The sequence below is a fragment of the Triticum aestivum genome, chromosome 4D, assembly GCF_018294505.1.
Source record: "Triticum aestivum cultivar Chinese Spring chromosome 4D, IWGSC CS RefSeq v2.1, whole genome shotgun sequence".
Lineage (NCBI taxonomy): Eukaryota > Viridiplantae > Streptophyta > Magnoliopsida > Poales > Poaceae > Triticum > Triticum aestivum.
The window spans coordinates 358,154,628-358,167,538 of NC_057805.1; positions in this window are offsets into that span (position 1 = coordinate 358,154,628).

Genomic DNA, 12,911 nt, shown 5'->3' on the forward strand with positions numbered 1-12,911 from the left:
ACGCAGGCGCTCGATGAGTTGGCCTGGGAGCTGCATGTTGCCACGCAGGTGCCCGCCCAGCTGGTTGGGCTGGCAGCTGCATGTGAACGGTGGTGGAAGCTTGGTTGGCGTGGGCCTAGCGTTGGCCCTGCTGGCATCCTTGGTGAGGGCCTTGCCGGGTGGCCCGGCAAGGGTCTTGCCATGTGGCCCGGCAAGGGTCTTGCCATGGCGCGCTGTCGTCCCCGGCAAGGGCCTTGCCGGGGGTCTGGTGGCCTTCCTCGGCAAGGATCTTGCCGAGGATCGTCGTCTTCTAATCCTCATCTAATCTTGAATATATCTTCACAAAGATCTGCATGCCACCACGGAGGTGCCTCCCGAGCCCTAGCCCAACGTGATGTTGGAGACCGTGGGCTCAAGGGTGGCCCGCTCTGTTGGTGCGGGGCGAGCTGTCCCGGCAAGGATCTTGCCGGGTCTGCTGAGGCTGCCCCGGCAAGGGTCTTGCCGGGGGAACCTGCTTCGTCCCTCTGCTCTTTGTGGTCTTGGCCTTGGCATTGCCCTTATTATCTTGGGCTTTGGTCTTACCTTGGCTCACCTCCCCTGCTCTGCTTGGCGTGACCGTAGGCGCGGCTCCGACTGTCCGTGCGCAGGTATAGGGGTACAAAAAATGCACCCCTCTTTTTGTACACCGACACCCATTGATGCTACGGCCCGTAGAAGGCCCATTGTTTCTACGGCCCTTAGAAGGCCCATTGTTTCTACGGCCCGTAGGAGGCCCATGGTAACTACAGTAAATATGTAGCCCATGGTAATTGTGGCCTAGTTTAAAAAAATAGGTTATTGTGGCCACTAGCAAACCGCGCAAAAAGAACTGCACTGACTACAAGCAAACAAATAAACAAGACAACAAGGAAATAAGTAAGCAAGCAACTTACGCTAGGCTATCACGGCTATTACACATATTACATCCACTGGGCATCAAAGTTCGCCACCAGTGCAAATATAGGGAACAAAGCCGCATATCATATATACTGGTTGTCTAAGTTGGCGACCAGTGCAAATAAACGCCGCAGCAAAACAAGTCCAGAACTGAAACCACTTCAGAAGAGCTCAAGAAACAATATCCTGGGTACCCATAATGCTGGCAAGATGCTTAGCAAGCTTATTAACTTTCTCTTGTTTGGCGCTTAAATCCTCCAGCGCTTGCTGTTGCACCAGAAAGTATGCATCTGAAATCTGCAGGGACTTCCTCAGTCCTTCAGCTTCCTGTCGTAGCACATCTGATCGATGTCTTTCAACTTGAAGTTGAGACTCAAGGAGATGAACTGATTCAGGCAGCGAGTTCGGAGAGCTTGTGACAACAGTAGTGGCCAGTAACTCAAACACTACATCAAGACAGAACTTTTGGGTTTTCTCACCATCGTCAAGATAGTTTTTATCAGCTTTCTTGGAGACCAACAGGGATGCCTCACTATCTTGAACCTTATCTGCATTACTTCCTTTACCATTGCATAGCGGGGTACTGTTCTCTAATATTTTGTCCGCATTCTAAAAGAGAAACAAGCAGACACATCACAGGTTTACCATGTTGTATATGAAACTCATTTTGGTAAATCAGTTCAGTAGTAAAGTGGACAGGATAACAACATGAAACAAACATATATCTATGTGCCATGGTCACTTTATGGTCTATATCATTCTAGTTTTTGTTCCAATTCAAGATAGAGACACAGTTCAAATAATATTTGTTCAAGACAAAGCGGAATAGACAGAATATAAGTGTGGGAAACTATAGAGCAATAACAACACTTGTAATGTGCATGACATGAGAACATAACTGTTTATTCAATTGAAACTGAAATCAACATAGAGCAAGTTACAACAGCAAACCAGTTAAAGAAACATGTTTAAAACATACCTGTTGTGCCATTGGAGTTTCAATTCCATCCTTCAAATTTGAAAATAGTTGGTATGAGTAAATACAGTGATGCAAGAACAAAGGAGTATGAACCATAGCTACAGAACCAGGCCTGAGAACAATTCTTCTTCTCCTTAAGCGTTGAGTTGGGATTCGGAGTGGTGGTCCTCGTGCTTTGGGCACTGCAGTTCCCTTACTAACTGCTCGTGTTTGGGTGCTCTGTGGTGGAGACGGTGCTGTGTCAACTGGAACTGGGTTACTATCTGCTGGGGTTGGGGTTAGAAGGGGTGTAGCTGGTTCTCTGTCCAACTGGGTAGGGGTACAATCTACGAGAGTCTGGGTTATGTGTGGTGGGGCTGGTTCTTGGGCAAGTACAACCGTGGTTCTATCTCCATCAACTGGTAGCACTATCTTTTCTGAAGACCGTGTTGTTACTCCCTTAGATACTGCCATCACCCTCTCAAATTCAAATGGCTGATAAACAAGAAAAGTAATTGAATGTACATACATTGTATGATAGCAGGTGCAATGGATAGTGGGGAATAAAAGAGGGCATGAAATAATTCACATTATGATGGCTAACTAAAATAGATTGAAATACATAGTTCAAAATATGATGACTATGTAAACAAGATGACATGATATAACTATATAATGTGTTTATTAAATAGGTTGGCATGCCATAATTCACATACATGGCGCCTATGGAAACATGATAGCATGCTATAATTCACGGATGGAATGACATAATAAAAAATATGATGACTGTAAACACTAAACATGATGAGATGATATAACTATATGATGTCTTTATTAAATGGGTTGCCATGCCATAATTCAGATAGATGTTGTGTATGTAAACATGATGGCATGATATAATTCAAATACATGATTTATATAGTAAGCAAGTAAGCAGATGGCAATCCATATATGATGTAAAAACTAAGCAATGCAAGACAACATGCATGACATGGGTAATTTAACCCTGCCAAGTTTGAGCATAGACCACAGGGGGGAAATAGGACTGGTGATCAGTCTTTGAATCCTCCTCTGAGGAGCTCTTTGTAACCAACAAGATGTCTGCTTTAGCAGGTAGCAATGTCTACTCTGAATACCTTGTTTTCACTCCAGATACTTCCATCACCGCTTCAAATGGCTGATGCACAGGAAGAGTAGTTGAATATACAAACGTTGTCAACAAATGGAACACGTAATACAAAAAAATGATAGCATGATATAATTCACATACATGATGATTGGCTAAACAGCATGGCGTTGCATAGTTCACATATATAATGCCTTTGCAACCAGATAGCATTGCATAATTCACATATATAATGTCTTGCAACAAGATGGCAATGCGTAATTTACATATATGGTAATTAGACACTAAACAAGTGGCATTCACACAAAGCATGTCTAAACTAATCAAATGACATAGCAATGCAAGACCCCATACGCACGATATGAGCAACATAACCCTGCCAAGTTAGAGCATACACCTCGGGGGGAAATAGGACTGGTCATCTGTCTCTGAATCCGCCTTTGAGGAGCTATCCGTAACCAGCGAGATATGCGCTTCGTCAGATAGCATAGTCTGCTCTGAAGACCTTGTTTTCACTCAAGAATTTTCCATCACCGTGTCAAATGGCTGATGCACATGAAGAGTAGTTGAATGTACTAACATTGTTGACAAATGTAATACGTAATGGAAAAAAAAGGATGACCTGATATAATTCACATATATGACTGGCTAAGCAGGATGGCATTGCAAAATTCACGTATATGATGCCTGGCTAAACAAGATGGCGTTGCATAATTCACATAAACGACGAATAAACTAAACAGATGGCATTCACCCAATGCATGTCTAAACTAAGCAGATGACATTATTGATGTATAAAGTAAGCAATGCAAGGCACCATATGCATGATATAACCAACATCAGCATGCCAAGTTAGAGCGAAGACCTCAGGGGGTAAATAGGAGTGGTCTTCTCCTTCTGAATCCCCCTCAGAAGAGATATCTTCCTCTCGATTACAATCTGAAATGGGTGGAGGGGGGCTGCCTTTGCGCCTACCATGGAGCAACGTCTGCATGAAATTTTATTGCCATGCAAGGCTCGTCTCTTTTGCTCTACATGTTCAGTTCCATTATGTACAATAACTGACATGCATAGGAACAAAACATAGTGAGATTATGTAAGGAGTGCATGCAGAAATCCAGAGTGATGGTAGCAACCTTTGGATAGACCCAAAACCAATGATAGTAGGGAGATAATGGCTTCAGTTAAAAAATACAGATAATGGCTTTTTTACTATTTGTTTCCCATCCAACATGAAACTCATAGTAGACACCAGAGATTAACCAGATAGTAGATAGATACTATTGATTGCGGCCTCGATATGTACCCCACAACCATCTAAAAAAATCAAGTTTGACCATTAGTTTGGAGCAGACTCAGAGTCTAATCGGTGAACAAGACAATAAAGTAGCATGTAATATTAAGCGATGCATAACGTAAGCAGACATGAATGAGTGTGACCTCTCTTGTGTACCCGTGTATTCCTCGAGGTCATCTACTCGGTTGATGATGGTAATGCAGTTGTCATGGCTGCCAGCGGTGGGGAAGAAGATCTGAGGTGGCGAAAGACAGTCTGAAGGCCGGATCCCCGCTGTGCTGGACCCTTCTATCGTTGGAGCAGCTGAGCTGGGGTAGACGACGGCGCAGCAGGAGCGGGACAAACCACACAAGGTTTTCTTTGACAACTATTTGTAAGAGAAGTAATTCTGTAAGGGCTCGTTTGAATTGGAGGATTCTAACAACGCAGGGATAGGAAATACACAGTAATAGGATAGGAATGCACGTGCAAAACAGAGAATTTAAAAACACAGGATTTCTGCCAATCTGGGTGTTTGGTTCACAAGAATTGGAAGATCACAGGATGCAAAGAAGCATGGTGAGATTAAGTCAAACCACAAGAAAATGTACGATTATAATGCTATTATGCTACTATCTCTTAGTCTTGTGCTTCATGAATAGGAATTTGAAAAGGAGGACAAGTGGATATTAAAATTCCTATGGTTTTTCTTTCAAGGAGACACTAAAGGAACAAGCCCTACAATTTTCCTTTGCTCCATTCCTTTGAACCAAATGCATGAATAGTAGTATCATAGGAAACTTTCCAATTCCTATGTTTTTCCTTCACTTTTCCTTTCGAGCACTGGCGATTCTAGTAGGCAGGCTTGAGTAAGGAAAATCCTACACTCAAAAAATGTTTTTGTGCTACTTCTACTACTTTGGACCCAGGCCACTGCCCTACTAGCTCAACTCCAAGGCCCATCGACAAATGCACATCTCAAACGCGCAGAGATAAATAATGATGGCGTTCAAGAGAGTCCATCACGGATAGCTAAGTTTCCTGGTACCTCACTGCTTGTCATATAGTAGGAGAAACTAATCGTATTTCATGTTACTACATGTGCTCAGTGGACAATATATATAACATGTAGAGTAAAAAGAGATGCAACAAGTGTACAACCTCTTTGGTGAAGCCATGTCGATCTCAGCGTGATTGGGTTGGTCGTTGAGGATGCTCCGGCTGACTTGGCTGTCGGAGGAGGGGAAGAAGATCTTAGGCGTCTAGAGATGGAGCCCGGGGTACTGCTCCGCTATGATGGAGGGTTTCGTCGTTGGAGCAGCTCCGGTGAGTTGTACGACGCCGAGGCTGAAGCAGGACAAGAGAGACAACGTTAACCTGAGTGGAATTCTAATAGCATCTCCAATAGATGACATAAAATACATAACCACAAAGTGCTAGATGTAAAATACATCAGCCGCTCATCTCTGAACTATCGAAACTGAATTTAACTGTCGAAACTGAACTTAACTGTTGAAACTGAATTTTGCTGTCGAAACTGAATTTTACTGTCGAAACTAAACGCACTAGTAGCAGAAAAGCAGCAGCAGCATCGCGTGCGAGAGCCGGGGCAGCTGGTCGTGTAGCAGCATCAAGGTGAGGCTACACGTCAGTCGACTGACTTTTTCATCTCTGGTCAGTCGATTTTCCAGCTGTTGGATACGAAATCAAGGGCCTGCAGTTCATCTTCAACCTCCACTCCCCTGAGCCACCAGCCACCACCGGCCAAACCGCCACACCTCGCCGCCCGCGACCGGTGGTGCGCCGCCCCGCCCGCCCCAAAACCACTCCCCACCGCCGGTCACGGCCGCCCCGGCCATCCCTCTAGGCCCCCCCCCCGTGCTGAGCTTTTTCTCCGGCAATCCCCACGCCACCGCTCCACCACCGCCGGCGACCACCGCCCCCACCCTGAACCCAAAGATAGATAGTGAGGTACCTCTCCGGTGAGCCCCCCTCCCCGCTGCGGCTGGTTCTTCCTTAACTCTGGCGAGCCCCCCACCCCTTGAAAATCGACTGACCCAAAAGTCGATTCAGTCGACTGAAGTGTAGCCAAATCGGAGCAGCATCGCAAGCAAGAGCAAGAGCGAGAGCAGCAGCGCGAGCAAGAGCAAGAGCAGACCAGGCAGGGGACCGAGAGCAATAGCAGAGCAGCAGTGCGAGCGAGAGATAAACCAGCAGCAACTCCTACTTGTCGGCGTTCTGGGAACGGGGGTCCCCAGACTTGCCTACCTGCGGCCCGCGGCGCGGCTCCACCAGCGGCCCTATACGGCCCATCTTCACCAGCAAACCCTCAAGACCCTCGCGAGGGGCCAAGCCTCACGAGGCAGATGACGCAAGACCCCCTCGGGGGCAGCCTCACCAGGCAGGCTCGCGAGGGGCGGAGAGATCAAGGCAAGGGGAACCTCGCGAGGTTCCTATGACGTAAGCCATGACGACCAAGGCCAGGCGGGTGCCAGCGCGCACAGTGTCCTCGTTTCCTCTTTGGTGCTAAAGAGGCAAGCGCAGGCGAGGAGTCCCGAGGCATCAGGCAAAGGTTTCCATATCGATGCAACGAGACCAAGACCAGCAGGACGGAGGTCACCGTGGAGCCCAAGGCGGCGTCACCACTAGAGCCTTTGGCAGGCGAAGACCACCTTTAGTCAGGATAGCCTGTACTAGTTGTCCCCCTTCAAATTGGCCGTTGTGGCATCCCTTCCTGCTCAATATTTGGGAAGAGGACCAAGGCCTCTATAAATCGGACTACCCATCACCGTAGCAAGGGGGATCATTAAGACCATCCTCACCCACACAAGCTCACCAAGCACAAGAACACCTCTCCTCAGGAGGCTGTTCTTCCCTTGTAATGTTCATCCTCAGCCCAAGAGGCAATCCACCACACCACACTAGAGTAGGGTATTACACCACAACGGTGGCCCGAACCAGTATAAATCTTGTGTCCCCTTGTTCTTTGGGTTCGCCGAGCTAGGCCGTGAGATCATGATGCGTGCGAGCTAGAGGGAGGAGAGATCTTTGTGCGCACCCCAGTGTTCGAACCTCAAGGGTTTTTGCCGGAACCCGAAATCCGACACTACTGATGTGGACGTCACCTCCGAGGGAGCGACGCCGTGGAGGAAGTGGCCGGCGAGGCCGCCGTGGATGGAGCCGCGCCATGTCGGCTCGGGACTGGAGCGCTGGCAGCACCGTGAGATCGAATCAAGAAGAAAATGCGGCGATTAGTGTAAAACCTCTTTGGTGGCGCCGATTAGGCCTCAGCTTCATCCGAGGAAATGGTGATGATGCTGCTCTTCCGGTGGTGCAGGTGAAGATGACGGTGTGGGAATGGAGGTGGCGCAAAAGACGAGGGGAACGTTGGGGCAGCTCCTTGGAGGTGGAGGACGGGGTGGCTGAACTGGCGGGACGACAAGATCGACGACGGATCCTCATCCGGTAAGGTGGATGAGGGACGTCGAGGTGTTGATGTGGATGGCATCATCGGGGAAGAGGCTCCGGCTGGGTGGCGGACGGAGGAGGATGTGGGGCTTCGCGGGTTTTCGCGGCCTCGGTGTAGGAATGGGTGGGCTGATGGGATGGGACTGAGGAACCATGGCTTAGGGACGCGCTTGTCCGAAATGTGGGGTAAGTTACGAATGTACCCCCACCGATTTGAGCTAGGCGGTTCTTTCGGTTCAGGGGTATAACGGGCATTTCGTGTGTCGGGATTTCGCAGGAGGTGGGAGTTTTCGTGCGCGTTGTAATTTTGGATAGCAAGGCGCGGGTTGAGATGGAGGGAGTTTTGAGAGCACAACGAGACAAAGATATATCTTAAATATTTCAGGGTAACAAGGCGCGGGTTGAAATTTCCGGCAAGCCTAACGTGTGCTGTACCAAATCAATTCACACTTCCGTCGACGAAAAAACAAAAAGAAATCAATTCGCACCACACAAGAGAGTCTAGTCCCGTGTACTGTACCAAATCAATTCGCACTACAAATGCCATTCAAAACTTTGAATTCATGTTATGTTCAATTAAAATATTTCGCTACATGTATAATGCATGCAACGTGCTACTAAAATGAACGTTTTAGTGCATTCCAAACGTATATACTACCGCTTCAATATGAACTAAATTTGAATTTGTTTCTCTATTTGAATAAGATCTACAATAATGATTGTTGTGAAGTCAAACCATTTGAATTCATTTCTCTATTTTAATAAGATCTACAATCATCATTATTGTCAAGTGAAACCATTATTTGTGTATTATCTTCACATCACACCACATGATTACTGTCGAGTTAGAAATGAACTAGGTGTACTATATGAACTCGAACTCGATTTTTTGAATCCACTTTATGTTGTTTTCAAATCACAGTACATTTGAAGCTCTAGCTAGATCTTCATAATCTAAACCATGTCTCATATGTATAATGTGTTTATCACATAGTGTATGGTGCCCCACCCCCTATGCCTACAAGTATTTAGATGTGAGTTGCAAACGCCACACATTACCACAAATTGAAAAAAATGTGAGATTCTTCGATATATAGTATTGTTTAGATTGTTCAATATCTAGTTGTAAGCTGCAAACGCCACACATTATCACAAACTCAAATAAAATGTGAGATTGTTCGATGTATAGTATGGTTTAGATTGTTCGACATTTAGCTATGAGTTGCAAACGCCATGCATTATCACATTATGGTATAACATGTGCAAAACCACAGCACGCGTATCACCGCTATATTCATGCATGCATATGTTTATAACACTATGATCTCCTATTCAAATATATGAATCCACTTTCATATCAAGTTATGATCTTTTTTAGTCTCTTACACCCACACAATCCTCTAACCTTTTGTCGGTGTACAAAAGTAGGGGTCCCTTTTTGCACCCCTTTACTTGTGCGCGGGCAGTCGCAGCCCCACGCCCCTGGCGACGCTTGGCGGGGCAGAAGAAGCAAAGGCACAAGACAACTAGACAACACAAAGCCGGAAACACAAAGAGCAGGAGGGCAAGGTGGACTCCCCCGGCAAGGCCCTTACCGGGGTGGCCTCCACAGCCCCGGCAAGAGCCTTGCCGGGGCAACTTGCCCAACGCCAGCAGGGCTGCCACCCTTGAGCCTGAGAGTTCCGACGCCCTCAACCACATTGGAACCAAAGCTCGGGAGGCGCCTCCATGGTGGCATGCAGATCTTTGTGAAGACCAGAAGCATACAAGACTAGATGAATAACCAGAAGACAAAGATCCTCAGCAAGATCCTTGGCAAGGATACCCACGAGACCCCCGGCAAGCCCCTTGCCGGGGACGACCACGATGCCCCGGCAAGACCCTTGCCGGGGTCCCGGCAAGACTCTTGCCGAAGACATCCGCGGGGCCGCAGCCAGGCCCACATCTGCCAAGATTCTGCCGTCGTTCCCATGCAGCTGCCAGCCCACCAACTAGGCGCGCACCTGCATGGCGACGTGCGGCCTCTAGGCCAACTCAGCAAGCACCTGCGTGGTGGCATGGAGATCTTCGTGAAGGCTCTGCCACCACACCAACATAGAAGCCAGCCAGCGTGGCACTACCCGCCTTGTCAGTTCGGACGCACGTCGAAGCCATGCGAGGCGGCGACAGCTGGGACGAGCTTCCTTGCCGTCCCCGATAAAGCAAGAAGGGCACGTCGGCAACGCATTAAATGCGTTTGTCCTACGGTCCCAGAGGATAGACTCGACCACTATATAGCTTTCCACCTCCTGGGTGCCACTGTGGCAGCCCCTTTGTCTATAAAAGGAGGCCCGCGGCGTACTGGGAGAGGATTCGGACTTTTTGGACCCTGCACGCCTTGTAGCTAGTCCAAGAACACCAGATAAACATAAACCAGCAGGAGTAGGGTATTACGCATCACTTGCAACACGAACCTGGATAATCCTCCCGCGTTGATCTCTCAATCCCGCTCTTTCCAGAGCCCCGCGCCCGCCAACCGTAGCAAAAGGGATTCCCCGTGATCCCGTAGGTGTCGTTCCCCCCGACATCTTTGGCGCACCAGGTAGGGGGCGCAAGCCATGGAAATCAGGTTTTGGAGCCGACGTAGCTACTCTTCCATGAGGATGGCTCGAAGGGAGAGGGCGACATCGATCAACCGCCCTCTGGTGCCGTCTGTAGCCTCGACGGCCATCCGCGTGGCTCCAAAAAGCTAAGTCATGCGAAATTTTGGCTAATTTCATTTATATAAGTCTGTCCTCCCCGAAAGATCTCGTTCCTTGTACGGGAAACCTGCACGCAATGGGACCCTTCCGCTATTGGCAACGCCCTTGTCTCTGTCTCGAGTCCGCTTGACAGTTCATGCGGCTGCGCTGAGAACGGCAAGGTGGCTTACCTGCTACCAGCAGCGCTCTTGTCCTGTTTCAAGTCCGCTCGACAGTTCAAGCGACCGCGATGGCAGCGGCAAGGTGGCTTGCCCGGCAGCAAGCGCCCTTCCGGCAGGGTGCTCAGGATCCGTCCTCAAAGCACCACGGCATGGGTTTACGCGCCGGCAGCCTTATCTCAACAGGCGTAGGGTGCAAACATACAAAGAAAGATCTAACTGGAAGATAGCATGCGTGATATTAAAGTGTTGCAGAGTTATATTACATCAAATAATCGCCGCGGTTCTAACTTAAGATAAAATTGTCTTGGTATTGAACTCGCAGCAGCGATGAGAAACGGGGTGCCTAGTCCCGGCGCTGGCTCTCTATCCTCCGAACTCCATCGACGCGGCTGATGATGGGCTCAATACGCTCCTCGAGCGCCGTGAGGTCCACATCCTCCGGCAAGCTCTCCAGCGCGACGTTAAAGTCGAGGTTGGGGTTCCAGTACGCCACCTTGGTGAGGACCTTGGTCAGGGCGCCCCGGCAAAGCTTCCGGGCCTCATTGGCCAGAGAGTCGCTTTGTTGGAGCGGATCTGCTCCAGGGCTCCAAGAACGCCCTCGAAGAACAGGGTCAGTTTGGCGTTGGGACTCACGTTCGGCTCCGGGGCGTACCTCACGTTTGGCATCCCCATGGCAGCCAGCTTCGTGGTGATCCTGCCGGCAACGTCGGCGAGGCGGCTGATCCAGAGGTTTTTACCCTTCACGTAATCCTTGTGGTTGGCGGCATCATTCCTCCGCAGCTGCCTCTCCTCCTCCAGGCCCTTGGTCGGGGTCTCCTCCCGGGCCCTGACCTCCGAAAGTGTCCCCTCAAGACCCTCCAGCTTCTGCTTCAGGTCTTTGATGGAGTCGTTGGCCTTGGAGAGCTGCTCAGCCTTGCTGAGGACTGCGGCCTGCGCCTCCACCAAGGCGCCGTTGAGTGTGTCCTTCTCCTTCGCCACCTCCAGGGCTCTTCAGGCCATCCCGCTCCACCTCCAGCTCCTTCACCTTGTCGACATGGACCAGGGCTTGGTCATTGAGCGCCTCCCTGTGCCTCTACTCCAGCTCCTGAGTCCGCTGCGCGACAAGCTTCTCGACCTCCTCATCCTTGCCGCGGAGTGTGGCGGTGACGGTGTCCTGGACTAGGGGGTACTCATCACGTCGTCTCCCGATCAGTTGGATTGGGCCGAGGACCCCCATGGCCGTATACTCATGGGCCAATTCGGACAGCTGCCGCATACAAGGAAGTTTCCACAAGACTTGGTGATCAAGACAAGGACTCCTCCCCACCGTCGTATTCGGCTAGGACTCTTGTTATCCTAGGCCTCTGGTGCATTATATAAACCGAGGCCAGGCTAGTCGATAGATCATATACAACAATCATACCATAGGCTAGCTTCTAGGGTTTAGCCTCTACGATCTCGTGGTAGATCAACTCTTGTAATACTCATATCATCAAGATCAATCATGTAGGAAGTAGGGTATTACCTCCATCGAGAGGGCCCGAACCTGGGTAAACATCGTGTCCCCCGCCTCCTGTTACCATCCGCCTTAGACGCACAGTTCGGGACCCCCTACCCGAGATCCGCCGGTTTTGACACGGACATTGGTGCTTTCATTGAGAGTTCCGCTGTGTGATCGGCAAAAGGAGCAATGGCTCCACTGCAGATCAACTGCGACGTCAGCTTCTTCGTCACCGGCTCGGCCAGTCACCTTAGCTGGACCGAGGACTACGCCCTACCTCTGATCTTCATGTTCGGATGAGGGCCTTCATCAACATCAACTCCGATCTCTATCAAGATCATGGAGGAATCATCCAGGGAGCCCGGGGGCTCAACGTCAACATTTCCCTCGGGCGACCGTGCTGTTTTTCTGGACAGCGAACTTGTATCCACCGCCACCGCCTCCTCAAGTGTCGTTTTAACGATTGCTTAGGTGGAATTGTGCGGAATTGAGTCTACAACAACCCTGGAAAATTTCGTCGAGTTCCGATGGAGAATCTCTGGCAACCCGCGATATACTGGAGCCCTGTCAAATCTGGACGAGTTTAGGGCGTGGTGTCCAGCTTCTAGCTCGGATGTCCTTTGGAAGATCCAACTGTTGATCGGCTGCGGAATTCCTATATCTACCACCCCTCAAAATTTCAGCTCGATCCGATCGTCCAAACTTCGGGAACCTTCCGATTAGTGCATCACTTTTCGGATCTGTTTTCTGCGCGAAAACGAATCCGACCCGAGTTCGTCTTTTTTA